Source organism: Engystomops pustulosus, chromosome 7 (assembly GCF_040894005.1).
Source record: "Engystomops pustulosus chromosome 7, aEngPut4.maternal, whole genome shotgun sequence".
In the NCBI taxonomy this organism is placed as follows: domain Eukaryota; kingdom Metazoa; phylum Chordata; class Amphibia; order Anura; family Leptodactylidae; genus Engystomops; species Engystomops pustulosus.
This window is the reverse complement of record NC_092417.1, coordinates 127,222,076-127,249,984: the sequence shown is the minus strand read 5'-3', so window position 1 is coordinate 127,249,984 and position 27,909 is coordinate 127,222,076. Positions and strand designations below refer to the sequence as shown.

At 44.1% G+C, this 27,909-nt stretch overlaps 1 protein-coding gene and 1 long non-coding RNA gene across 9 annotated transcripts in view; one reads left to right on the top strand and one right to left on the bottom strand.

The window, feature by feature from the left end:
• Positions 1 to 27,909, bottom strand: part of SLC12A4 (solute carrier family 12 member 4) — a 743,054-nt gene that overhangs the window by 301,700 nt on the left and 413,445 nt on the right. The gene's annotated exons all lie outside the window — the stretch shown is intronic.
• On the top strand, positions 490 to 26,321 carry LOC140068952 (uncharacterized). Its single transcript, XR_011848652.1, has 3 exons — positions 490 to 563; positions 25,619 to 25,708; positions 26,142 to 26,321. It is a non-coding gene; the product is annotated as an uncharacterized lncRNA (long non-coding RNA).

The window sequence follows — 27,909 nt, the reverse complement described above, 5'->3', positions numbered from 1 at the left end:
TTAATTACAGTCATTTTTCTGATATGCAAATTAGCTTCTGAGACTCATCTGTGGCAGCCTGAGAGAGAAGAGTCAGAGATACCAGTGAGCCATGCCCCATGAGCAGGACACGCCCCCTCCGATGTCAGATAATATATAAGGTGATTTATGTGGATGTAAGCCAAACAATTGTTAGCTAAAAAGGGTGTCAGTCAGTTATTAGAGCTCTATAGGAACCTGTCACTGGCTGTATATGTGCAAATGTGGTGACGGGTTCCCTTTAATGCTCGTGGGTCATTACTAAGTTTGGGAGCCAAAATCAGGACAGTATACTGCCACAATGTCCCACATTATAAATTGTGGGGGCCACACTGAGGGGGGGGGGGGAGGTATTATACAGCTCAGGAATTGTAAAGAGGGCTTTTTACAGTGTAGGGCCTGGAATGGGGGCAATTTTACTAGGAAGCATTATTTGAGGAAACTGAATAACATAGGATGTGTTTGTGGTAAACCCCACAGGTACAACGCGTTGCTGAAAGAGGAGACATGGTGACACCGGGCCTAATGCAGAAGATATAGAACAGGTACAATGTGAGGACATGTCACTGGCATTCAGTGAATGGAATAGGTAGGGATTTCGCCTGTGTTTCCTGTAACTGTATAGGTACAGTTATTGTTGGTGCAAGAACATTTAAGGGGGTTATGCACTGGAGTGGGCACTTCAGAAAATTTGGTAAATATGCATTGGGGCCCTTGCCCCAGATCTTTTGCTACCCTAGCAACGCCCCTGCGTTACACCAAAGACCATCATCATTATTAATCTTACAATCTGACTTGCTCTACCTTTGTGACCTTGAAGGGAGGCAGACTGTTGGGCTTTTACTAATATGCAGACAACCATCAGGGAATCATATCCCATTGGAAAAAACTTTCCAAGTCTGGATACACAATGATATTTGGAGTCTGTCGTACCAGCAAAACACACAATGCAAGGAGCATATCCTACCCCTATACATCATATCTTGTTTCCTTGTAGAGCAACCCCTCGGAGCAAGGATTCTGATACCATTCACTTAACTTGCATATCTGTGGAACAGCTGCTCTCAGCAAATGAATAGGGATAAGGAAAACCATATTAAAGGGGTTATGCCACAAAACAATTGACTGCAAAAAGCTGTCAAAGAGGTTAAAATATTTCAAAAATCTATTTGTAAAGGTTACCTGGAATTAAAGATACCTTTCTATTTGTTATTATGATGCTTGTTCTGCATGAACTATATACCGTGATAGACAGACCGTTATTTTTAATATTTGAAGATTCCACAGGACTGGCGCATAGCAAATGTGGTACCAATATAAAAAAAAGGATCAAAAAGCGATCCTGGAAACTACAGAATCGTTAGTCTAACTTCCATGGTGGGGAAAATATTTGAGGGGTTTGTTAGAGATGCTATCCTGGAGATTCTCACTGTGCACAACCTTATAACCCAGCGTCAGCATGGGTTTATGAGAGATCGGTCCTGTCAGATCTGATTGGTTTCTACGAGGAGGTAAGTTCAAGACTGGATCTGGGGGATGCTGCGGATATTGTATATCTGGACTTTTCAAAGGCATTTGACACCGTGCCACATAAAAGGTTGGTATATTAAATGAGACTGCTGGGAATAGGGGAAAATCTATGTATTTGGGCAAGTAATTGGCTTAGTGATAGAAAACAGAGGGTCGTCATTAATGGCACATTCTCAGATTGGGTTGATGTTACCAGTGGAGTACCACAGGGGTCAGTATTGGGGCCACTTCTTTTTAATATTTTTATTAATGACCTTGTAGTGGGTTTACACAGTCAAGTTTCAATATTTGCAGATGATACTAAGCTGTGTAAAGTAATAAATACTGAGGTCGATAGCTTAGCATTACAGAGGGATTTGTGGAAGCTTGAGGAGTGGGCAGAGAAATGGTTGATGAGGTTTAATGTAGATAAATGTAAAGTTATGCACTTGGGCCATGGAAACAAAAAGTATAATTATGTTCTAAACAGTCAATTACTTGGTAAAACTAAAGCTGAAATGGACTTGGGGGTATTGGTGGATGGTAAACTTAATTTTAGTGACCAGAGCCAGATGGCTGCTGCTAACGCAAATAAAATTATGGGATGCATCAAGAGAGAAATAGATTCTCATGATAAAGACATAGTTTTGCCCTTATACAAATCCCTGGTCAGACCACACATGGAATATTGTGTACAGTTTTGGGCACCAGTGTATAAAAAGGATATAGTAGAGCTGGAACAAGTGCAGAGGAGAGCAACCAGGATTATTAGGGGAATGGTGGGATTAGAATACACTGACAGATTAAAAAGGAGAGACCTGATTACAATGTACAAATACCTGAACGGACAGTACAAGGATCTCTCCAAAGATCTTTTTATACCTAGGCCTGTGACCAGGACAAGGGGGCATCCTCTGCGCCTAGAGAAGAGGCGATTTTACCATCAACATAGACAAAGGTTCTTTACTGTACGAGCAGTGAGACTATGGAACTCTCTGCCGCAGGAGGTTGTTATGGCGGACTCTATGTACATGTTCAAGAGAGGCCTGGATGCCTTTCTGGAGAGAAAAAATATCACGGGTTATGGGGATAAAACATTTATTTAATACTTAAAGGTTGGACTTGATGGACTTGTGTCTTTTTCCAGCCTTATATACTATGATCATTCACATTATTCTAGCATCATTCACATTAACTTGCTTACCTGCTTTCCCATTATCTTGTTGGGTACTTGTGGAGCCACCGCTTACAGCCAGTTTTATGTTATCATTCACATTACCTTGTGTATGTGTGGAAAACTGTTCACAGCCTAGATTATGTAATCATTCACATTACTTTGGGTATTTGTGGAACCACCGCTCAAAGCCTGGATCATTCACATTACTCTGTATCTGTGGAAACTATTCACAGCAAAGATTATGTAATTATTTACATTACCTTGCTCCTAGAAAGAATTCAAGCATAAATCATAGTATCTTATGTATCTGAGGAACAACTATTCCTAATAAAGATTTTAGCCTTATTCATCATAACTTGCTTGGTTTCTGGAATCACTACTCCCTGCAAGGATTCAGGCATAATTAATAATATTACTCTATACCTCAGTCCTGAACATCTCTCCATACCCGGAGGAGAGGCTAACCTGCAAGTCGTTAGATAATTAATAGAGATGAGCGAACATACTCGTCTGAGCTTGATGCTCGTTCGAGCATTAGCGTACTCGAAACTGCTCGTTGCTCGGACGAATACTTCGCCCGCTCGAGAAAATGGCAGCTCCCGCCGTTTTGCTTTTTGGCGGCCAGAAACAGAGCCAATCACAAGCCAGGAGACTCTGCACTCCACCCAGCATGACGTGGTACCCTTACACGTCGATAGCAGTGGTTGGCTGGCCAGATCAGGTGACCCTGGAATAGACTAGCCCCTGCCTGCGCTGCTCGGATCATTCTGTGTCTGGATGCCGCTAGGGAGAGAGCTGCTGCTGGTCAGGGAAAGCGTTAGGCTGTTCCATTAGAATAGTGTTAGGCAGGAGTGATTCTACAAGAACCCAACAGCCCTTCTTAGGGCTACAATAACGTTATACTTTTTTTTTTTTTATTTGCAGCTAGTACCATATTGTGAGGAATTTGCAGGGGGACTTGCTACCGTTGTGTTTAGCTCTTAGTGACACACATATCCACCTCAAACACCAAAGTGGGAAAATTTATTAGGGGTTGGATTTCAATTAGGCACAGTCTGCCATTTCCTTTTTATTTTACGTTTATTTTTTCATAACTCAGCGTCATCTCATCTGGCATAGCAGTGTGCTTTCATACTTGGCTAGAAAATAGCCATAGCAATAGGATAGCATCGTTTGGTTTTAAAAACTAAAAAACACAAAAAAAAAACCCACAAAAAAACACAAAAAAAAGTTAAAAAAAAAATAAAGTTATAACTTTCATTTTCAAAATGTTTAACCCGAGGGCTAGGGGTAGAGGACGAGGGCGGGGACGTGGGCGTCCAACTACTGCAGGGGTCAGAGGCCGTGGTCCTGGGCGGGGTGAGACACCACCTGCTGATGAGGGAGCAGGGGAACGCCACAGAGCTACACTCCCTAGGTTCATGTCTGAAGTTACTGGGACTCGTGGTAGAGCACTGTTGAGGCCAGAACAGTGCGAACAGGTGATGTCGTGGATTGCCGACAATGCTTCGAGCATTTTGTCCACCAGTCAGTCTTCCACGCAGTCCACCCATGTCACCGAAATCGGCACTCCTCCAGCTCCTGCACCTCAGCCTCCTCCCCCCCAGTCTGCCCCCTCCCAGGAAAATTTGGCATTTGAACCGGCATACTCTGAGGAACTGTTTTCTGGACCCTTCCCACAGTCACAAACCACTTGTCCGGTTGCTGCTGAGCAATTTTCCGATGCCCAGGTTTTCCACCAGTCGCAGTCTGTGGGTGATGATGACCTTCTTGACGTAGTGGAAGAAGTGTGTAAAGAGGTGTCCGACGATGAGGAGACACGGTTGTCAGACAGTGGTGAAGTTGTTGTCAGGGCAGGAAGTCCGAGGGGGTGCAGACTGAGGGATCGGAGGATGATGAGGTGACAGACCCAAGCTGGGTTGAGAGGCCGGGTGAACACAGTGCTTCTGAGACGGAGGAGAGTCCTCGACCAGAACAGGTTGGAAGAGGCAGTGGTGGGGCCAGACGGAGAGGCAGGGCCAGAGCAGGTGCATCAGCGCCAAATGTGTCACGTAGTGAAGCTCCCGTGGCGAGGGCTCCTGCGGCGAGGGCTAGATTTTCAGAAGTCTGGAGGTTCTTTAAGGAAACACCGGATGACCGACGGACTGTGGTGTGCAACCTTTGCCAAACCAGGATCAGCAGGGGTTCTACCACTACTAGCTTAACTACCACCAGTATGCGCAGGCATATGAATGCTAAACACCCCACTCAGTGGCACCAAGCCCGTTCACCTCCGGCCGTGCACACCACTGCTCCTTCCCCTGTGTCAGCTGATAGTCAGCCCCCTGCCCAGGACCCTGGCACAAAAACCCCATCGTCGCCTCCACGATCCTCCACAACATCCACCAGCGTTCAGCTCTCCATACCCCAGACGCTGGAGCGGAAACGGAAATATAGTGCAACCCACCCGCACGCCCAAGCCCTTAATGTCCACATCTCCAGATTGCTTAGCCTGGAGATGCTGCCCTATAGGCTAGTAGAGACCGAGGCCTTTCGCAACCTCATGGCGGCGGCCGCCCCTCGGTATTCGGTCCCCAGCCGCCACTACTTTTCCCGATGTGCCGTCCCAGCCCTGCACCAGCACGTGTCAGACAACATCATCCGTGCCCTGACCAACACCGTTTCTGACAAGGTCCACCTGACCACGGACACGTGGATGAGTGCTGCCGGGCAGGGCCACTATATATCGCTGACGGCACATTGGGTTAACTTGGTGGAGGCTGGGACCGAGTCTGACCCTGCGGCTGGTCATATACTGCCGACGCCGAGGATTGCGGGGTCTACCTCGGTCCAGGTCTTTCAGGCATACTATGCCTCCTCCTCCTCCCACCCCTCCTCCGAACTACCATCCGTGGGCATGGCGCCATCAGTCGCTAGCTCTAGGCACAGCAGCAGTGCCGTCGCTAAGCGACAGCAGGCGGTGCTCAAACTGCTGAGCCTAGGCGATAAAAGGCACACCGCCCAAGAACTATTACAGGGCATCACGGCGCAGACTGATCTGTCGCTGGCACCGCTGAACCTGAAGCCAGGCATGGTTGTGTGTGACAACGGCCGTAACCTGGTGGCGGCTCTGCAACCGGCAGACTGACACATGTGCCATGCCTGGCCCATGTGTTAAATCTGATAGTTCAGCGTTTCCTCAAGACATACCCCAATCTGTCTGATTTGCTCACGAAGGTGCGCCGCATCTGTGCGCATTTCAGGAAGTCCAGCACAGATGCTGCCACTCTCAGGGCAGCGCAGCGCCGCCTCCAACTGCCCGCTCACCGACTGTTGTGCGACGTGCCCACGAGGTGGAATTCAACATTAACCATGTTATCCAGAGTTTACCAGCAGCGCAGAGCGATTGTAGACTGCCAGATGTCAACTTCCACCAGAACTGGTAGTCAGGTCAGTCAGCTTCCTCAAGTCTACAATGAGGAGTGGACGTGGATGTCTGATATCTGTCAGGTGCTGAGTAACTTCGAGGAGTCAACACAGATGGTCAGTGGCGATGCCGCCATCATCAGCCTCACCATCCCGCTGCTTGGCCGGTTGAAAAACTCTCTGATCAGCATGAAGTCGGAAGCTTTGCGCTCGTCACAAGAGACGGGGGAAGAAGATTCCCTTGTTGATAGCCAAAGCACCCTTAGGTCTGTTTCTCAGTGCATATCGGAGGAGGTGGAGGTGGAGGAGGATGAGGAGGAGAATGTTGGCGAGACACAAGAGGGGACCATTGTTCAGTCCTTCACTGTTCAGCGTGTATGGGCAGAAGAAGAGGAGTTGGAGGAGGAGGAAATGGACAGTCAGGCCAGTGAGGGGAGTGAATTCTTACGCGTTGGTACTCTGGCGCATATGGCAGATTTCATGCTAGGCTGCCTATCCAGTGACCCTCGCGTTCAAAGAATTTATTCCAGCACCGATTACTGGGTATTCACTCTCCTGGACCCACGGTACAAGCAAAATCTTTCCACTCTCATCCCTGGAGAGGAAAGGAGTGTGAGAATGCATGAATACCAGCAGGCCCTGGTGCACAAGCTGAAACACTATTTCCCTTCTGACAGCGCTAGCGGCAGAGTGCGTAGTTCTGCGGGACAAGTAGCGAGGGAGAGTAGGCGAGCAGGCAGCTTGTCCAGCACTGGCAAGGGTACGCTTTACAAGGCTTTTGCCAGCTTTATGTCACCCCAGCAAGACACTGTCACCTGTCCCCAGTCTCGGCAGAGTAGGGCTGATCTTTACAGAAAGATGGTGAGGGAGTACGTAGCTGACCATACCATCGTCCTAAATGATCACACAGCTCCCTACAACTACTGGGTTTCAAAGCTGGACATGTGGCACGAACTGGCGCTGTACACCTTGGAGGTTCTTGCCTGCCCTGCCGCTAGCGTGTTGTCCGAGCGGGTTTTCAGTGCAGCTGGTGGCATCATCACCGATAAGCGTACACGCCTGTCGACTGACAGCGCTGACAGGCTGATGCTTATTAAGATGAATAAAGCCTGGATTTCTCATAATTTCCAATCTCCACCAGGTGAAGGAAGCTCAACCTGAATAATTTATGCACTCCTCCTCCTCCTCATTTTCCTCCTTCTCCTCCTCTTTGTACACTAAAGCAGAGGAAACTGGCTATTTTTTGACAGGGCCCACTGGCTCTAGCTATAGTACTTTATGCATTTCATTTTTCTGGAGGGCCACCTACAAGCTCCTCTGGTTTGAAAACTTTTTTGGACTGCCACATACAGGCACTCAATTTATTTCATTTTTCTGGAGGGCCACCTACCTGCTCCTCTGGTTTGAAAACTTTTTTGGACTGCCACATACAGGCACTATCCAAATTAAATTGTCTCCATAGCAGCCTCCACACGTTGTCTCCATTGCTACCTCCAAAAGTCGTCCATATAGCTGCCTCCATACATCGTCCCCTTATCAAACGAGGTGTGTCAGGCAGAAATTTGGGTTGTTTTCATGGATTCCACATCAAAGTTGTTAACTTTGTCGCCACCCTGCTGTGTTATCCACAAAATATACTGGCAAACTTTTACATTCCCCTCACCCGCCATATCCCAAACCTATAAGAACGCTACTACACTTAACTTGGTGCAGGCTGGGACCGAGTCTGACCCTGGGGCTGGTCATATACTGCCGACGCAGAGGATTGCGGGGCCTACCTCGGTCCTGGTCTCAAAGGCCTACTATACCTCCTCCTCCTCCCACCCCTCCTCCACCTCCTCCTCCTCCGAATTACCATCCGTGGGCATGGCGCCATCAGTCGGTAGCTCTAGGCACAGCAGTAGTGCCGTCGCTAAGCGACAGCAGGCGGTGCTCAAACTGCTGAGCCTAGGCGATAAAAGGCACACCGCCCAAGAGCTATTACAGGGCATTCCACATCAAACTTGTTAACTTTGTCGCCACCCTGCTGTGTAATTCACAAAATATACTGGCAAACTTTTATCATTTACCGATATTATTTCAGCGCTTCTTGCGCATCTGTTTACATTCCCCTCACCCGCCATATCCCAAATTTATAAGAACGCTACTACACTTGATCTTATACAAAAGGTTCTTAGAAGTGCTGTTTGGGGAGTAGCCTAGAGACAGGCGCTTGGATTGGAGAAAGCTCGCCTGGAAGCGGAGCGCCAGCTCCATCCCAAGATCCAACTAACATAGTTTTAACTGCAGCACCTTTAATCTACTACTAGTTCACTGCCTCCATAATAATAATAATAATAATAATCTTTATTTATATAGCGCCATCATATTCCGTAGCGCTTTACAAATCATAGGAAACAAATACAAATGTAATGTAACAGAGCACAACATTTGTATGGAACAACAGGAGTGAGGTCCCTGCTCGCCAGAGCTTACGGTTTATGAAGATGATGGGGTAACACGAGGTAAAAGAATATTTAATGGTCAAGCCATTCTTCTTAGGGAATAGAACAAAATATAATAAATGGAATTGCTGTCGCTTGAACCACTCAGCCGTCATCTTATATACCAGGTCCAGGGTGAATGGGACTGCAGATAAGTCTGGTGCCTGTTGGTTGCTGGATAACAGATGGGAGGACGACACAGGACGGGTTAGTAGAAGAGTTAAAACTTCATGCAGTTAATGAGTGCTCTTAAAACCAATTTCTTTAGGCAAGCCTATAGGCTTGCCCAAAGAAATGGGTTTTAAGAGCACGTTTGAAACTTTGGAGGTTAGGTATTAGTCTGATAGTCCGGGGCAGAGCATTCCATAGAATTGGTGCAGCTCTAGTGAAGTCTTGGAGACGCGAGTGGGAGGTCCGCACTAGGGTAGATGTTAATCTAAGATCACTGGCGGATCTAAGAGCACGGGTTGGGCGATAGACTGAGATAAGAGAGGAGAGGTAGGGGGGTGCAGCATTATACAGAGCTTTATGGATGAGGGTTATTATTTTAAACTGTATTCGAAAGGAGACTGGCAGCCAGTGCAGCGACTGGCATGAACTGTAGGCATACATGGTCCCCTTATCAAACGAGCTGTGTCAGGCAGAATTTTGGGTTGTTTTCATGGCTTCCACATAACTTGTTAACTTTGTCGCCACCCTGCTGTGTAATCCACAAAATATACTGGCAAACTTTTACCATTTACGGATATTATTTCAGCGCTTCTTGCGCATCTGTTTACATTCCCCTCACCCGCCATATCCTAAACTTATAAGAACGCTGCTACACTTGATCTTATACAAAAGGTTCTTAGAAGTGCTGTTTGGGGAGTAGCCTAGAGACAGGGGCTTGGATTGGCGAAAGCTCGCCTGGCAGCGGAGCGCCAGCTCCATGCCAAGATCCAACTAACATAGTTTTAACTGCAGCACCTTTAATCTACTACTAGTTCACTGCCTCCATACATGGTCCCCTTATCAAACGAGCTGGGTCAGGCAGAATTTTGGGTTGTTTTCATGGCTTCCATGTCAACTTTGTCGCCACCCTGCTGTGTAATCCACAAAATATACTGGCAAACTTATCATGTACCGATATTATTTGAGCGCTTCTTGCTCACCTCCTTTGGTTCCTCTCTGCCACCCATTGGTTTGAAGCCTGAGTCCATTTAGGGTATGTCGCCATGCCACTCTCTAGCCTGCCGCTGCTGTCGCTGCCTCTGCATGCCGTCCCCTATAGTGTCAGGGTCAATTATTGGATGTTTTAGATGCTATCTAGCTTCATTCTGTCACTCTGTCATGGCCATGCTGTTGCCCATAATTTTGGCATAATGGTGCATTTAAGCAGCCTCAGAGGCATCCATGCATGCTGCCCCTGCTGTTTCCTGTCCATTTCTGTGGTGTTTCCATCCTTTTCTGAGGTTCCCAGGTGTTTGGCCAAGCTTCCCTGTGCAGAGCCTTGGTCCCCTTGAAAAATGCTCGAGTCTCCCATTGACTTCAATGGGGCTCGTTATTCGAGACGAGCACTCGAGCATCGGGAAAAGTTCGTCTCGAATAACGAGTACCCGAGCATTTTAGTGCTCGCTCATCTCTATTTAGGGTATGTCGCCATGCCACTCTCTAGCCTGCCGCTGCTGCCTCTGCATGCCGTCCCCTATAGTGTCAGGGTCAATTATTGGATGTTTTAGATGCTATCTAGCTTCATTCTGTCACTCTGTCATGGCCATGCTGTTGCCCATAATTTTGGCATAATGGTGCATTTAAGCAGCCTCAGAGGCATCCATGCATGCTGCCCCTGCTGTTTCCTGTCCATTTCCGTGGTGTTTCCATCCTTTTCTGAGGTTCCCAGGTGTTTGGCCAAGCTTCCCTGTGCAGAGCTTCCCTTGAAAAATGCTCGAGTCTCCCATTGACTTCAATGGGGCTCGTTATTCGAGACGAGCACTCCCTTGGCCAAGCTTCCCTTGAAAAATGCTCGAGTCTCCCATTGACTTCAATGGGGCTCGTTATTCGAGACGAGCACTCGAGCATCGGGAAAGGTTCGTCTCGAATAACGAGTACCCGAGCATTTTAGTGCTCGCTCATCTCTAATACTTAACTGAACCTGCAAGGGTAATTAATCAAATGCTGTGATCTGAGCTACTGACCAGGATTACAGACCATCTTCCCATTCTGGGACTTGCAGATTTGATGCTGCATAGATGCAGCCTTCTGACAAGAGCAAACATGTTAAGTTTAGAATGGTTGGTAGCTTGTTCAATGTGTCTATAGGTTAAACAGAATTCATATTACACAGCACATATCATGAGTGTAATAAAAGAAAAGTAGACCTACCACCTGGAACTCTCATATAGGTACAGAGGTTTTGCCGCATCTGAGGGGATGCAGTGACCCCTTGTAAGGTTCCGTGAGCCCCTCATAGGCAATAATCCAACAGACACAAACCAATCCAACTGGAGGCGTGTTCTGTATGGGATGCCAGTACAATTCTGTTAGCGCCATTCATCACGTGAGGTGTGTCTGGAGAGGAGGAGTCACACCATGCAACTCCGAATCCTGCTTCTAGAGACAGCGAACTCGTCTCCCTGCATAACTGCTCCCACCCTGGGGTCAGCAGCGTGCAGCAGGAACCCAGAACAGGTGCACTCTAGTCCCCACATCATGATGGGGGTAGGTCACACACTATCAGCAACTATCATGTGCTGCTTTGGATCACTCCAGATCTGGATGTCCTACAGCTCACTGGCCGGGTTCAAACCCTAGTACCTGCCGTCAGACAGGCACCAGGTAGTAATCATCTACAGGTTCCCGCTAGGGACAGGAAACCACTGAGGCAAGATAGGAAGGGCGTGTTTTTTATGCTCAGGTTTCCTGTCCCTGGGGGCGGATCCCTCTCTCTGGTTGGTGCCGTTGTGGTGCTGGGCAAAGGCATTGTTGATCACCAAACTGATCAACAGTTTGGTACCATTCTTTATTCATGGATGTGTTTTTAGGCAAGGCTTTGAGAGAGCCGATTCCCTTGGCTGAGAAGCAACCCCACACATGAATGGTTGCAGGATGCTTTACAGTTGGCATGAGACAAGACTGGTGGTATCGCTCACCTTGTCTTCTCCGAGCAAGCTGTTTTCCAGGTGTTCCTAACAATCGGAAATGGGATACATCAGAGAAAATGACTTTACCCCAGTCCTCAGCAGTCCACTCCCTGTACCTTTTTCAGAATATCAGTCTGTCCCTGATGTTTTTTATGGAGAGAAGTGACTTCTTTGCTGTCCTCCTTGACACCAGGCCTTGCTCCAAGAGTCTCTGCTTTAACCTGCCACGGTTGAAACGCGCGTCGGGGGTTGCACGCCAGGTAATAGCCTGTCCTGTTATTGTCTCTCCTACGTTATTTTCACCACTTTTTTTTACTTCTCTTTTCACTGATCATGTTATGTCTCTTGTCACGTTGGACGTACATCTGTTGGTAGCCATGGTACACTCCTCACCTTATTGCTTTTTGTAAGCATGTATACGTATACTAGTGTCTATGGTCTATTACCTCTTGCTATATTATATGTGCTTTTGTGACTTTATATTACTTATTATCTGTACTACTCTTTTGATACTTTACTTTATCAGGACCTATTACCTGGCGTGCATTATGTATCTCATCCCGTGATGCATTTATCTTTTATTTTTATATAGTTTTTATGTTTTTTGATATGTAATGAAGATTATCACTTTTCCATTACTCACTATACAAGCATGTATACCTCTTGTGTCCCCCTTATCCACAGACTGTATTCCCTTAAGAGCAGGGCCCTCACTCCTATTGTTCCATATGACTGTTAGAGTAACTAATGGCAGATATACATACAGTGCCTTGCAAAATTATTCAAGCCCCTTAAACTTTTCTACCTTTTGCCACATTTCAGGCAACATAAAGACATAAAATTGTAATTTTTTGGTTAACAACCAACAAGCAGGAAACAATTGTGAAGTGGAATTGAAAAATTTTGTAAAAAAAATAAAACTGAAAAGTGGGGCGTGCAATATTATTCGGTCCCCTTAAGTTGATCCTTTGTAGTGCCACCATTTGCTGCAATTTGCAGCTGCAAGTTGCACATTGAGACATTTCATGCTCAGTAAGATTGAATGGAGTGAACAGCAGTTTCCAGCTCTTTTCACAGATTCTCCATGGATTCAGGTCTGGATTTTGACTTGGCCATTCTAACACCTGGATACATTTATTTTCAAACTATTCTATAGTAGATTTTGCTCTATGTTTGGGATCATTGTCTTGTCAAAAGATAAATCTTCATCCTAGTCTCAGGTATTTTGCACACTCCAACAGTCATCAGTCATTTAGGACAACATTGGATCAGAGATTATCACTGAACTTCAGGAGCAAATTTGCTGTAGTGAAAGTAAAGGGGCCGAATAATATTGCAATTCACAATTATGTCCCACATATTTCATAAATCCATTAATTCCATAAATCACCAATTTTGTATTGACAGTTTATATGATCAAAACCAATTATATGAAGTTCCCGAGTAACAAAGTTGGCTGTGCAAAATTTGGTGATTGTAAACACGACGGAGCAGATTCCTTTAGCAGACATATATACACACACACACAGCTATATATATTAGATGTGTAATTTTTGCCGCATCTGCTTCTTGCTCACCTTTGGTTAAATGGTTGTCGTATATATGTTTTGGTATATTCTGTTTTCCTATATCCCTGAGGACCAGGGGAGGACTGGGAATTTAAAGTGCCGTGGAAAAAAATGTGAAAGTGGCCCCATTCTGTGGGCGGGGTCAAAACAAGTAGGCGTGATCATGTGATGTGGGTGGAGGTACTAAACTCCACACAAACTGTTGATAGCTAATCTAAATCAATTTGTACAGTGCAGAGAATGAGACTCACACTGCCTCCCGTACAGGAATATCGCTTCTTATTTAAAAGAACACATCTTAATACTGCCTTATATATAAAAAAAAAAACTACTACAATACCTTCTCCATTAAACAAGAATATAACTACTGTAATACTGCCCCCTATGTACAAGAATATAATAACTATAATACAGCCCCCTATGTGCAAGAATATAACTACTATAATACTGACCCCAATGTACATGAATATAACTACTATAATACTGCCCCCTATGTACAAGAATAAAACTACTGTAATACTGCCACCTATGTACAAGGATATAACTACTATAATACTGCCTTCTATGTACAAGAATATAACTACTGTAATACTGCCCCCTATGTACAAGAATATAATTACTATAATACAGCCCCTATGTACAAGAATATAACTACTATAATACTGCCCCCTATATACGGGAATATAACTACTTTTTATTGCCAGCCAGCCCCCCCCGTACACAGCCAGCCCCCCAGTATATAGCCAGAAAGACCCCTCCCCCCAGAGTATATGGCCAGGTACCTATTAGTTAGTTATCTATTTTTGTGGCTAACCTTTCATGAATTTCATAAATTTCTAATAAATTTATTTAAGCTGATAAATGTTTTGCCTTTTTCTAAACTTATTAGTGGGGTAAAATTGTAAGGAGGGATTCTTCCTCTAATTTATATTGGCTGAGATTGTATATATATATATTAGAGCCTATATTTTTCCCCTTAGTAGTGAATAAAAAAATAGTGAATAAAAAAGAAAAAAAAGTTTAAAAAAGAAAAAAAAAATAATAAAATATTAAAAATTCAAATCACCCCCCTTTCCCTAGAACTGATATAAAACATAATAAACAGTAAAAATCACATACACCATAGGTATCGCCGCGTCCCAAAATGACCGATCAAAATATAAAAACTGTTACGGCCGGCGGTGACCTCCGAGACAGGAAATGGCGCCCAAATGTCCGAAAGCCGACTTTTACACCTTTTTACATCACATAAAAAATAGAATAAAAAGTGATCAAAATGTCGCACAGACTTCAAAATGCTAGCATTGAAAATGTCGGCTCATTTCGCAAAAAATGACACCTCACACAGCTCTGTAGCCCAAAGTATGAAAAAGTTATTATCGTCAGAAGATGGCAATTTTTTTTTTCTTTTTTATACACATTCGTTTAATTTTTGAAAATGTATTAAAACGCAATCAAACCTGTATCAATTTGGTATCACGGCGATCGTACCGAACCAAAGAATAAAGCCGAGGTGTTATTTGGAGCGCACATTCAAAGTCGTAAAAACTGAGCACACATGAACGTTTTTTAAAATTTTTTCCACATTTGGAATTTTTTTCCAGCTTCACAGTACACGGCATGTTAAAATAAATAACATTACGGGAAAGTAAAATTTATTACGTAAGCCCTCACACAGCTCTGTACATGGAAAAATGAAAAAGTTATGGATTTTTGAAGTTGGAGAGCGAGAAATGAGCGAAAAAAAACCTGCTTCCTTAAGGGGTTAAACATTTCATCCTATTCTAACAGGGTTTCTCCATCCCCCATGTCTCCAGTTAGTGTTTTTTTCACCATTAGGTATGCAGTAATTGGCGAGGCAGAAATAAATACATACAGCAGTTTTGCATCACCCTTTCCTGGAGTTATCCATTATTAAAGTTGTAGAACAAAATAGATTTATATTTACAGCTTTCTATTTCTGACTGTAACAGTAACACAATTAATTTAAGAGGGAGATTCTCCGGTTATAATATGACACTAGAATTGTTATGGTTCAGAAGATATAGGCGTTTGAAGTGTGCCACCCTCCAGCCTGTCAGCTGAAGAGGACTGAAGAAGGAGCTGCAGAAAAGAATTTGCTTACAGTTTACAAAAGTACATGCCCCCTCTGCATCTATAGGTGAGAGGGTGATGGAATAATGCTTTATGTATTTATAAAATATTTTGGCAAAAGTTTATTCTGTTTTACTAATTAAAAAATCTAATCGTAAAAACAACAAAAAAGCTCATTTTTTCACATTTGTAGTCACTTATTGGATAATTTTAAAAAAGAAAAAAACATGCAAGTAAAAAAGTAATCTATCAATTGCTGAGCCCTCTCTATAGCCGGTAAGACTTTGCTGCATATTTTCCAGCTGATCACCACCAGAGAAGGTGGGTTGGGGAGTTGCGATCCATTGCCATGACAGACTAGAGTCTTCTGAAGACCCGAGGCTGCTTCGTGTTAACCCATTCATTACAATGTGCTACCAGCACATTGTAATGAATGAGGATGGAATATGGATACTGCCATACTGTAGTATGGCAGTATATGATGGGATTGTACAGACAACCTAAGGTTAAAGTACCCTAGGGAGTCTGAAAAATAGTAAAAATTAAAAAAAAAAAAATTAAAAAAATTGTATTAAAAAAACTAAAACTCAAATCACCCCCCCTTCCATAGAACTGATATAACTATAAATAAGCAGTAAAAATCATAAACACATTAGGTATCGACGCGTCCGAAAATGCCCGATCGTACAGGATCGTACAGTCCTAAAAATAATAACATTGTAAACGTAATCAAAAGCCACAAAAAACGACACAACCCAAAGCTCTGTATACCACAGTATAAAAAAGTTATTTAAGCCAGAATATCTCAAAATCCCCCCCAAAATTTTTGTACAGGAGGTTTTAATTTTTTTAAATGTATGAAAACATTATAAAACCTATACAAATTTGGTATCCCCGTAATTGTACCGACCGAAAGAATAAAGTTGACATGTCAATTGGGGTATACAGTGAAATCTGTAAAATCCAATCCCACAAGAATACGGCACAAATGCGTTTTTTTACTAATTTTCACTGCATTTGGAATTTTTTTTCACGCTTTTCAGTACACGGCATGGAATATTACATACCACCATTTTGAAGTGTAATTTGTTACACATTAAATAAGCCATAACACAGCTCTGTACATGGAAAAATAAAAAACTCTAGATTTTTGAAAGTGAGGAGCGACAAATGAAAACATAGTATGTGCACCGGCAGCGACAGGTCCCTGCGTGATGGCCAACGTCAGTGTGTGCGCTGACAGCAGAAGGACCTTGCATGATGGTGGCGCACACAATATGATGTCAACAGACAGTTAACGTCAGTGTCTGCCCGGCCAACGCTCAAGGACCAGTAACGGACTGGCTACATACTAGGGTGAAGGCTGGCTACATACTAGGGGGGCAGGGGCTGGCTGGATATATAATGAGGGGCAGGGGGCTGGCTATATACTGAGTGGTAGCTGTGACCAATGCAATTCCCACCCAAGGCTTATACTCAAGTCAACAGGTTTTTCCAGTATGTGTTAAAATTAGGTCCTTCCACTTATACTTGAGCCATATTATACTCCAGTATATATGGTATACAACAACAATTTTATCCAAAGGTGAACAGGAAGCAATCAAAAGACTACAAATGAATATTATAGTAGTATGCAAAGGCCACAAAGACCATAGCATAAAGAATAAATCACATCACCAAAAAGCAATAAAAATATTGAGTGATCAAAAACATACAACAAATTGAAAGATGACCACTCAGTTAATTATAAAAAAAAAAATTATTAGACTCACTGATAAAGATATGCAAAACAAAAGAGATTCTAATAAAACAATAAGTCACAATATATAAATAATCAAACACCTAGGGTATCAGCTTTTTACCATGTCCCTAAAATGTCTCTGAATGTCCAATCCAAAAAACTTGTCAAAACTAAGTGGTGTGGACTAGAGATGAGCGAGCACTAAAATGCTCGGCTGCTCGTTATTCGAGACAAACGTTTCCCGATGCTCGAGTGCTCGTCTCGAATAACGAACCCCATTGAAGTCAATGGGAGACTTGAGCATTTTTCAAGGAGACCATGGGTCTGCACAGGGAAGCTTGGCCAAACACCTTGAAACCTCTGAAAATTATGGAAACACCACAGAAATGGACAGGAAACAGCAGGGGCAACATGCATGGATGCCTCTGAGGCTGCTTAATCGCACCATTATGCCAAAATTATGGGCAACAGCATGGCCATGACAGAGTGACCGAATGAGGCTAGATAGCATCTAAAACATCCAATAATTGACTCTGACACTATAGAAGACGACACAGAGAGGCAGCAGCAGCAGCGGCAGGCTAAAGAGTGTCATGGCGACATACCCCAAATGGACTCAGGCTTCAAACCAATGGGTGGCAGAGAGGAACCAAAGGAGGTGAGCAAGAAGCGCTGAAATGATTTCCTATGTGAACAAAAGGTTGATGGTATATTTAGTCAATAACACAGCATGGTGGCGACATAGTGACCAAGTTCCATAACGTATCTGGTGAAACACCCGAAAAATGAGCCTGACAAAGCTCGTTTGATAAGGGGACGACATGTGGAGGCAGCCATGGAGACTACTTCCATGATTAAGAGTGACAGTATGGCACCCATATTGCGCTGCTATGATTGAAACTTCAGGTCTCCCGCATGGCAGCGACAGATGCGCCGAGTTCCATTATGTATCTGGTGAAACGCCTGAAAATTCTGCCTGACACAGCTCGTTTGATAAGGGGATGGATGTGTTGTATATCCTCTCGCGCTCCAGAGTCTGGGGTATAGAGAGTTGAAAGTTGCGGATGGAGACATTGGTGGACGCTGTGGAGGATCGTGGAGGCGAATGGACAGGAAACAGCAGGGGCAGCATGCATGGATGCCTCTGAAACTGCCTAATCTTGAGATGGAGCTGGCGGTCCGCTGCCAGACGAGCTTTCGCCTGTCCAAGCCCCTGTCTCTCGGCTTCTCCCCACCCAAAATGGGCCTGGGGGCCAGAAGCGTTTACTTTGAAAAAATTATAATTTTCAAAGCAGGCGGGGTCGTTTGACTATTTCATCTAGGAATAATGGAATAGCATAGCGGTTCTATTTTTAATTGTTTTTTCGGAAATGGTTCCATGATTAAGAGCGACAGTATGATGCATTCATATTGCGCTGCTATGATTGCAACTTCAGGTCTCCAGCATGGTGGCGACAGATGGGCCGAGTTCCATTATGTATCTGGTGAAACACCCGAAAATTCTGCCTGACACAGCTCGTTTGATAAGGGGACGATGTATGGAGGCCGTAAAGTAGTAGTAGATTAAAGGTTAAAACTATGTTAGTTGGATCTTGGGATGGAGCTGGCAGTCCGCTGCCAGGCGAGCTATCGCCTGTCCAAGCCCCTGTCTCTCGGCTCCTCCCCACCCAAAATGGGCCTGGGGGCCAGAAGCGTTTACTTTGAAAAAAATATAATTTTCAAAGCAGGCGGGGGCTACAAACAGCACTTCTAAGAACCTTTTGTATAAGATCAAGTGTAGTACTGTTCTTATAAGTAATGAGCTTGGCTATGGCGGGTGAGGGGAATGTAAACAGATGCGCAAGAAGCGCTGAAATAATATCGGTAAATGATAAAAGTTTGCCAGTATATTTTGTGGATAACACAGCAGGGTGGCGACAAAGTTAACAAGTTTGATGTGGAAGCCATGAAAACAACCCAAAATTCTGCCTGACACAGCTCGTTTGCTAAGGGGACGATGTATGGAGGCAGCTATATGGATGACTTCGGGAGGCAGCTATGGAGACAATTACATTTGGATAGTGCCTGTATGTGGCAGTCCAAAAAAGTTTTCAAACCAGAGGAGCAGGGAGGTGCTCCTATAGAAAAATTAAATAGATTGAGTGCCTGTATGTGACACTCCCAAAAATTGTTTAAAACAGAGGACCGGGTAGGTGGCCCTCCAGAAAAATTAAATACTTGGGGTACTATAGCTAGAGCCAGTTGGCCCTGGCAAAGAATAGCCAGTTTCCTCTGCTTTAGTGTACAAAGAGGAGGAAAAGGAAGAAAAGGAGGAGGAGGAGTGCATACATTATTCAGTCCCTGCCCGGCAGCACTCGTCCACGTGTCCGTGGTCAGGTGGACCTTATCAGAAACGGCGTTGGTCAGGGCACGGATGGTGCAGGACGTGCTGGTGCAGGGCTGGGATGGCACATCGGAAAAAGTAGTGGCGGCTGGGGACCAAATACGGAGGGGCGGCCGCCGCCAGGAGGTTGCGAAAGGCCTTGGTCTCTACCAGCCTATAGGGCAGCATCTCCAGGCTAATGGACATTGTGGACGTTGAGGGCTTGGGCGTGTGGGTGGGTTGCACTGTACCTCCTCTTGCGCTACAGAGTCTGGGTTATGGAGAGCTGAACGCTGCGCATGGAGACATTGGTGGATACAGTGGAGGATCGTGGAGGCGAAGGTGTGGTTTTTGCACGGGAGGTGTTTGGGCCGGGGTCCTGGGCAGGGGGCTGACTGGCAGAGGCAGCAGATGACACAGGGGAAGGAGTAGTGGTGTGCCCGACCAAAGGTGAACGGCCTTGGTTCCATTGAGTGGGGTGTTTAGCATTCATATGCCTGCGCATACTGGTGGTGGTTAAGCTAGTAGTGGTGGAACCCCTGCTGATCCTGGTGTGGCACAGGTTGCACACCATAGTCCGTCGATCATCCGGTGTTTCTTTAAAGAACCTCCAGACTTCCGAAAATCTAGCCCTCGCCATGGGAGCTTCACCACGTGAAACATTTGGCGCTGATGCACCAGCTCTGGCCCTGCCTCTTCGTCTGGCCGCACCACTGCCTCTTCCAACCTATTCTCGTCGAGGTCTCGCCTCAGTCTCAGAAGCACTGTGTTCACCCGGCCTCTCAACCCAGCTTGGGTCTGTCACCTCATCATCCTCTGATCCCTCAGTCTGCTCCCCCCTCAGACTTCCTGCCCTGACAACAACTTCACCACTGTCTGACAACCGTGTCTCCTCATCGTTGGACACCTCTTTACACACTTCTTCCACTATGTCAACAATGTCATCATCACCTACAGACTGCGACCGGTGGAAAACCTGGGCATCGGAGAGAGCTCAGCAGCAACCGGACAAGTGGTTTGTGACTCTGCAAAGGGTCAAGAAAACAGTTCCTCAGAGTACGCCGGTTCAAATGCCAAATTTTCCTGGGAGTGGGCAGACTGGGGGGAAGGAGGCTGAGGTGGAGGAGCTGGTGGAGTGCTGATTTCGGTGACATGGGTGGACTGCGTGGAAGACTGACTGGTGGACAAATGGCAAGAATCATTGTCCGCAATCCACGACATTACCTCTTCGCACTGTTCTGGCCTCAACAGTGCTCTACCACGAGTCCCAGTAACTTGAGACATGAACCTAGGGAGTGTAGCTCTGCGGCGTTCCCCTGCTCCCTCATCAGCAGGTGGTGTCTCACCCCGCCCAGGACCACGGTCTCTGACCCCTGCAGTAGTTGGACGCCCACGCCCTCGTCCTCTACCCCTAGCCCTCGGGTTCAACATTTTCAAAATTAAAGTGTAAACTGTAATTTTTTTTGGTCTTTTTTTAGTCTTTTTTTTAACAAAACGATGCTATCCTATTGCTATGGCTAGTTTCTAACCTACACTGACAGCACACAAGAACTGGATTTTAAGTCACTTTAAGTTTAGAAAAAAAAAAATCGTCAGACTGTGCCTAATTCAATCAAACCCCTAATAAATTGTCCCACTTAGGTGTTTGAGATGGATATGTGTGTTACTAAGAGCTAAATAGAACGTTCGCAAGTCTCCCTGCAAATTCGTCACAATATGGTACTAGCTGCAGTACTAGTGCCAGCAAGCAGTTTCGAGTACGCTAATGCTCGAACGAGCATCAAGCTCGCACGAGTGTGTTCGCTCATCTCTAGTGTGGACCAGGTAGCTGATTTTGCAAATCTGGTCTAATGAAGCTGCCCATGAGGCTGACATAGCACATGTAGAATTTCAATGTAGAGCAGAATTTAGATATGATAGACCTCAACCATCTGGCAATTGTTGTCTAGGAAGCCTTCTTGCCAGGGGACGTCTTACCGCCAGAGGAGCAAGACTCTTCCCTGAAGAGCTTTTAATACCCAGGAGAAATCCAACCCTTAATTTGGACTGTAAAGCCTTCTGTATAGTACCACTATACTCATAGGCATCCATTAAACACCCCCATAACATCCTTTTTTGGATTTAACATTGGATCAGGAGTCCATAATAAAATTTCCTTTATTTATAAAGCGAACACAGATTAAGCAGCGCTACACAGAGCTTGCCAAAATCGGTCCCTGTCCCTAATGGGGCTCACAATCTAATCAACCAACCAGTATGTTTTGGAGTGTGGGAGGAAACCGGGGGACCCAGAGTTAACCCATGTAAACACGGAGAGAATATATAAACTCTTTGAACCCTTTTAACAGTGTAATCAAAATGTTAGTGATTGATCCTATGGGTGTATGATTTGTCCACGAGAGAAGATGGCCACATAGGTGAAGAGCTCTGCTCCACTACCCATCGATAAAGCGACAAACCCGGCGACTTTCCACCCAGCATCATCTCCAACAAACAGGTTTCTAATATTGGGGTAACCCACGATCGGACAGTTCATCAGTGCAAACACGGCAGGAAGCAAGGAGAACGCTGGCTCCACTACCCCGCATAGAAAGCCAAAAGACACAGATGGCTGAATACATCCCTCTTGGGAAATCAAGATACAGAAGCCAGGCATTGAAGACTTTTAGGCCCTCCTTTGATATACCGGAGAAATAGAGCACAGGATCCCGGCAGTCACCAGGGAAAACGGCGTTTGCGCATGAGGAAGGGAGAGTGGCGGGAATACAACCTCCTTGCACCACCAATAGTAGCTCAGAGGCCTCCCAGTCTCTACTGGATCAAGAGACACCAGGTCCCCGATAAGCAGCCATGCTAAGCAGAAAGCCCGACACCAAGATGATCTCTCTCTGCTTGAAGTGAGTGAGCAGCCTCTCCAATCAGAAAGCACGCATAAAGCAGCAGACAGGTTGGCATCATTCCAATTTGCCTAGACAAGCAAATCTCTGAACCTCTGTTAAAAGCTATGCTGACTGCATTGAGATCATCATTACAAAGAGATATAACCCATCAAATAAAATCTTTACAGGAAGATCTTGGAGATAGAGTGTCACATACAGAAAATAAGATGGCAGACTTTGCCACTGCATTCTATGAGCTAGCCGACTCCCATAATGCTTTAGAGGACACGGTCTCCACAATACAAGTTAAGTTAGTGGAAAAAGAAGACCCCGACAGGTAGAATAACATTAAGATCCGGGGAATCCTGAAATTTGCTCCGAATGCACCTCTCAGAATACGCTAAACAAATGTCTAAAGCCCTGCTACCAGATTTAGAAGAATATGAGCTACTGAGCTCATATTCTTCTAAATCTGGTAGCAGGGCTTTAGACATTTGTTTAGCGTATTCTGAGAGGTGCATTCGGAGCAAAAGTAGACTGTGCACACCAAGTACCTCGACCAAGCAACCATCCGGACATGGTAGCAAGGGATGTCCTAGCCAAATTCATGTCCTATCACTTAAGAACTGCTAACTCAATCTGCCCATCACACTACCCCTAGAGAGCTGTTCAGACCTGAGAGGAAAATGTAAATTGATCATATCACAGAAATGGCCTGTATCAGATGTCAAAACAATATACAGGGATCACTAGCTATATGGGTAGTTACCAAAAATGAGGGTTAAACTGGTCTATCTAAATGTGAAGGGGCTAAATAGCCCGTTCAAATGATCCATGATGTGTAAGGAGGCAGTAAACTGCAATGGGTATGTAATTTGCATCCAAGGAACCCACAATCTCACCCGAAATTCATAAAGATTCTTGTGTCTTCCTTTGAAAAGAAAAAAATGAGGGGTTTGAAACACCTTCAGAGACACAATGGCATTCAAAGTGTACCACAAGATAATAGACCCACACAGTAGGCATATTATAATATCCGGCTCTATAAACAACCTACAAAATCTACTTAGGACAGTTAAAGGGGTGCAAAGAGGAACTTTACTTGTGTGTTGGGACTTCAATACAATAGGACATTGTCCTATAGACACCACAAACAGAAATTTCACACTGTTGGCAGGGGGAGTGTAGGAGAGGGGGGTGGGGGACGTGAGTAAAACAGAGAGCCCTTTTTTTTTCTTCCGTTTCCTTTTCTCTCTCTTTCTTGTCTTTTTCCTTCATCGCTTACAGTCTTGTCTTGGAAGGAGGGGGTTGAGGGTTCTTAGGTGTGAATTGTTATAAGGGGAAATATTAGACGGACATATGTTGTTTGTTTTCAAAAAGAAATATAATGATAGGTGATACTATTGATCTATTGAATCATGTGTTTTTTTTCTCTACATTCTGGGATGAATTAATTATATTATTGACCAACTAAATCATGTATTTGTATTATGTACTCGGAGGAAAAAAACTGAACGGATGGTATATTCTTATGAAATAATATGCACTATTGTTTGTAGCATGTAAAAATCTATATTTTTCATTGATAAAATAAAGAATATTTTAAGAAAAAAAAAGTTGTGGGTCAAACACACTTCTGAGCGGGACACATATTATTCAGCGAGACATAAGACATATTCCCGCATTGACCACATAGTCACAGATAAATAGATACATTAATACTAGACAAGACCGTATTGTCCTCAATAGGGTGTATCCAATGTACTCCACATAGATTAACGTTCTACAGGCAGAAGGACCAGCACTGTAAAACTTTAATTTACGTGGGGTGAGTTTCAAGAGGTTAACAGTAATCTTCAATTTAGAAATGACTAACAAGGAACTTTCAGAGAGGGGGTACATTGAGAAGCTATGAAGATGGCGACATCGCTGACAAAAGAAGATACCTCGTCCAAAATGCATTGGAGACCTTTTTGTCCTATACTGCGAGCCGTAGCTAGGGTGATGTCACCAGAAATGGAACCAGCAACGCTGCATGTGCATCGTTTTTATCCGTCGGCTGGTGCTAATCTAGCAAAAGTTTGAATACATTGAGAGAAACAATCAGATTGCTCTAGGAAAATTTTACTGGACGGAATAAATGGAACTCTATGTATGATGAAGATTCCAGTTCTTCAAATGAGTTATTTGAACTGTGGCACTAATGTCTCCAATTCCAATTGTGGGGCTCTGTTACTGCAGGTATGTATTATAACTGGTGTATACAACAAATGTAGAATGGGCTCTGGATATAATATAATTGATAACATAAGGATAACATTTGAAATAAATGAACAGGTCAAATACATATTTTACTGTCAAGATCCCCTTCAATTATATTATAAGCAGAACCTTACCTTAAATGGGTATTCCCACAAAGACAAATTTCTTAAATGTACTCAGGATAACAAAAAAACACATTCTCCAATTCACTTAACAAAAATACAGTATTTCACAGATATTCCAACCTATCAGTCCTGATGTGTGCAATTTCAGTTGCCATGGGATCCGACCGTAAATTTTCTGGCTTTGGGTCAGGCTACAGTCTCTCTCTGCATCAGCCCCTCCCCCTGGATTTCAAGACAAGCTCACACAAAGACACGTCCTACCGATAAGCAGTGTGAGGAGACTAAATCTACAAGCTACAGAGAAGATAAGATTTTTATACCAGGGGAAGGAGTTATAGCAAAGCTAAGTGTTTGTTCAGATGAAGCTTGTAATTTTGTGTTATATGCATCTCATGTATCTCATCATCTCTGATCAGTCCCATCTCTCTTTTTCTTTGTGTCATAAACTAGTAGAATGTTCAGAGGCTATATAAAAGTGTATATAAACCTGGACCCTGATAATCTAAGCACCTTGTCAGCATACGACATCTCATAGCAAGGGAATAATGTAGTGTCTTAGAGGGTCCCTGTCCACACAGCAATAATACTTAGTTAAATTGTAAGGTAAGGGGTTAAACATGATCTTCATTAAGTAATCACTAGGAGACTAAAATTTGAGAACTTTCTTTCATGGAAAAACCCCTTAATGGGGTGGGCCCCCAACAAACTTTAAAATAAGGTAAACAGACGTACAGTCGCCTAATAGGGTTACTTCTATTGTCCTTAACGCGGTAAACATTTTTCTGCAGGGGTAATGTCTACAGTGAAAGGTGGGGAACATGTATGTTCATTACTGTATTCAAGATTAGTAATGACTGCACAATTCCCTCCATGCAGGACACAGGACATTACAGGAAGTACAGAAACTGGCTGCACACGGGTCATGTGACCTGCAGCTCCTGCAGACTACAGTGAAAGTTTACCTGTGTAAGTCAACTACGGGTGACCCTATCATAGTCTTGTACTTAATGCTGTAAATTGGCAGCCAACCAATAATTAGATTCTACTGCACCCTGCTCTGCGTTATATAATACACACCTTTGATACCCTCTTTTATATAATAGTAGTAGAGATGTATATATCTAATCCAGGGGATGCTGAATATGAAATAAGTTATTGAAGGACTGTATATTATAATGTACTGGGTGCATATATAATTTAATATATTTGAAAGTGGGACTTTTAAGGTAAATGTGAGAGTGCATTATATATAATGTTAAAAATATGGATTAAACACATAATATAAGTATTTTCAAGGCACAATGTAGTCAGTTGTGATGTGAGGAGTATACATTATATTATTTAGGGCAATAGTGTTATCCAGGTGAAAATCTAGTGTAATTGACTGTAGTATCTTTAGGAGCACAATGTGGAAATGCAAGGAACTGACTACATCTGAGGGTAAATTCTTCATTGACAAATGATGGACTGGAGAAGTCACCATGCAGTTCTATGTCTGATGGAACAGATCATCACCTGTAAGTTGCTCAATGGCACTTCTGACAATCCTGTGTAAAGTATGATCATTTCAGCTTTAGATGGAGGGAGAAGCAAAAGTTCTTTGCAATAAAAGACCATTTCTCAGCATTACTGCATATAGCTTGCCGCCAAGTGGTACAGTAGCCATTTGGATACGTTACACAGCAGTGCTGAACCCCATAAGTGCCATTTTTTACACAACACTGCTTCAGTCTCATACGGGGGTCATTATCAGACTGCAGCAGTGGTGGTTTGTGTTATACATAGTGTGATTATAATATTTATATTCTTGTACACAAATGCAGTATTATAGTAGTAATATTTTTTACATAGGATGCAGTATTATAGTAGCAATATTCATGTACACAGGAGCAAAGTAGCTATATTCTCGAACATCTGGGAAGTATTATCTTAGATATATTTTTGCACATAGGGAGCAGTATTATAGTTGTTATATTCCTGTACATAGGGAGCATTATTATAGTAGTTATATTCTTGTACATAGGGGCAGTATTATAGTAGTTATATTCTTGTACATAGGGGGCAGTATTATAGTAGTTATATTCTTGTACAAAGAGGGCAGTATTATAGTAGTTATATTCTTGTACAAAGAGGGCAGTATTATAATATTTAAATTCTTGTGCGTAGGATGCAGTATCATAGTAGTTATATACTTGTACATAGGGGGCAGCAATTTAGTAGTTGTATATCAGAGTAGGTATTTTAGTTTTATTTTATATATAGAAGACAGTATTAAAGGGGTTGTCCGAGTTTAAAAAAAAAAAATATATGTGGCCGGGAGCGGGGTTACTAAAACAATAAAGCTGTACTTACCTTCCGGTGCCCTCCGGTATCCAGCGCTGCTGTCGCTCCGGTCCGGGGGCCATGTAAACAAACATGGCCGCCGGAGCAGCGCTGGACTCAGCTTCCGGCCGGCCGTGGCCGGGTACGCCTATCCGTCCCTATACACAGCATTGTGTATGGGGACCGGAAGGTTGTCGCATCCGGCCGGAAGCTGAGTCCAGCGCTGCTCCGGCGGCCATGTTTGTTTACATGGCCCCCGGACCGGAGCGACAGCAGCGCTGGGTACGGGAGGGCACCGGGAGGTAAGTACAGCTTTATTGTTTTAGTAACCCCGCTCCCGGCCACATATATTTTTTTTTTTAACTCGGACAACCCCTTTAAGTTGTTAAACTGTAGCATTATTAGCTAAATTATTGTATCATTAATCCTGTATATAGTAAGCAGTATCAATCTACTCTTTCTCTGCATTGCATACGTATGGCACAAAAGAAAGGTAATTTAAGCTAACCAGTTTGTGTATTTGCATCATTTACTGATCTACCAGTCACATTTTTGCAAATTGGGGCTCATTTACTAAGGGTCCGAATGTCGCACTTTCGTCGGTGTCGAATTGCCCTGGGATTTTGCCGGCTTGCACGCAACAGAAATCGGGGGGCATGACTGTCGGACAATCCGACAGATTTGGACAAACCGCAGAATTTAAAAAAGGTTTTGTGTCGCAAGATCAAGCATTCACATGCACCAGGAAGAAGGAGGTGAACTCCGGCGGACCTCGGCGCAGCAGAAACACAGGAAGGAATTCGGACGCACGATCTTAGTGAATCGCGCAGGACCTGAATCCACGT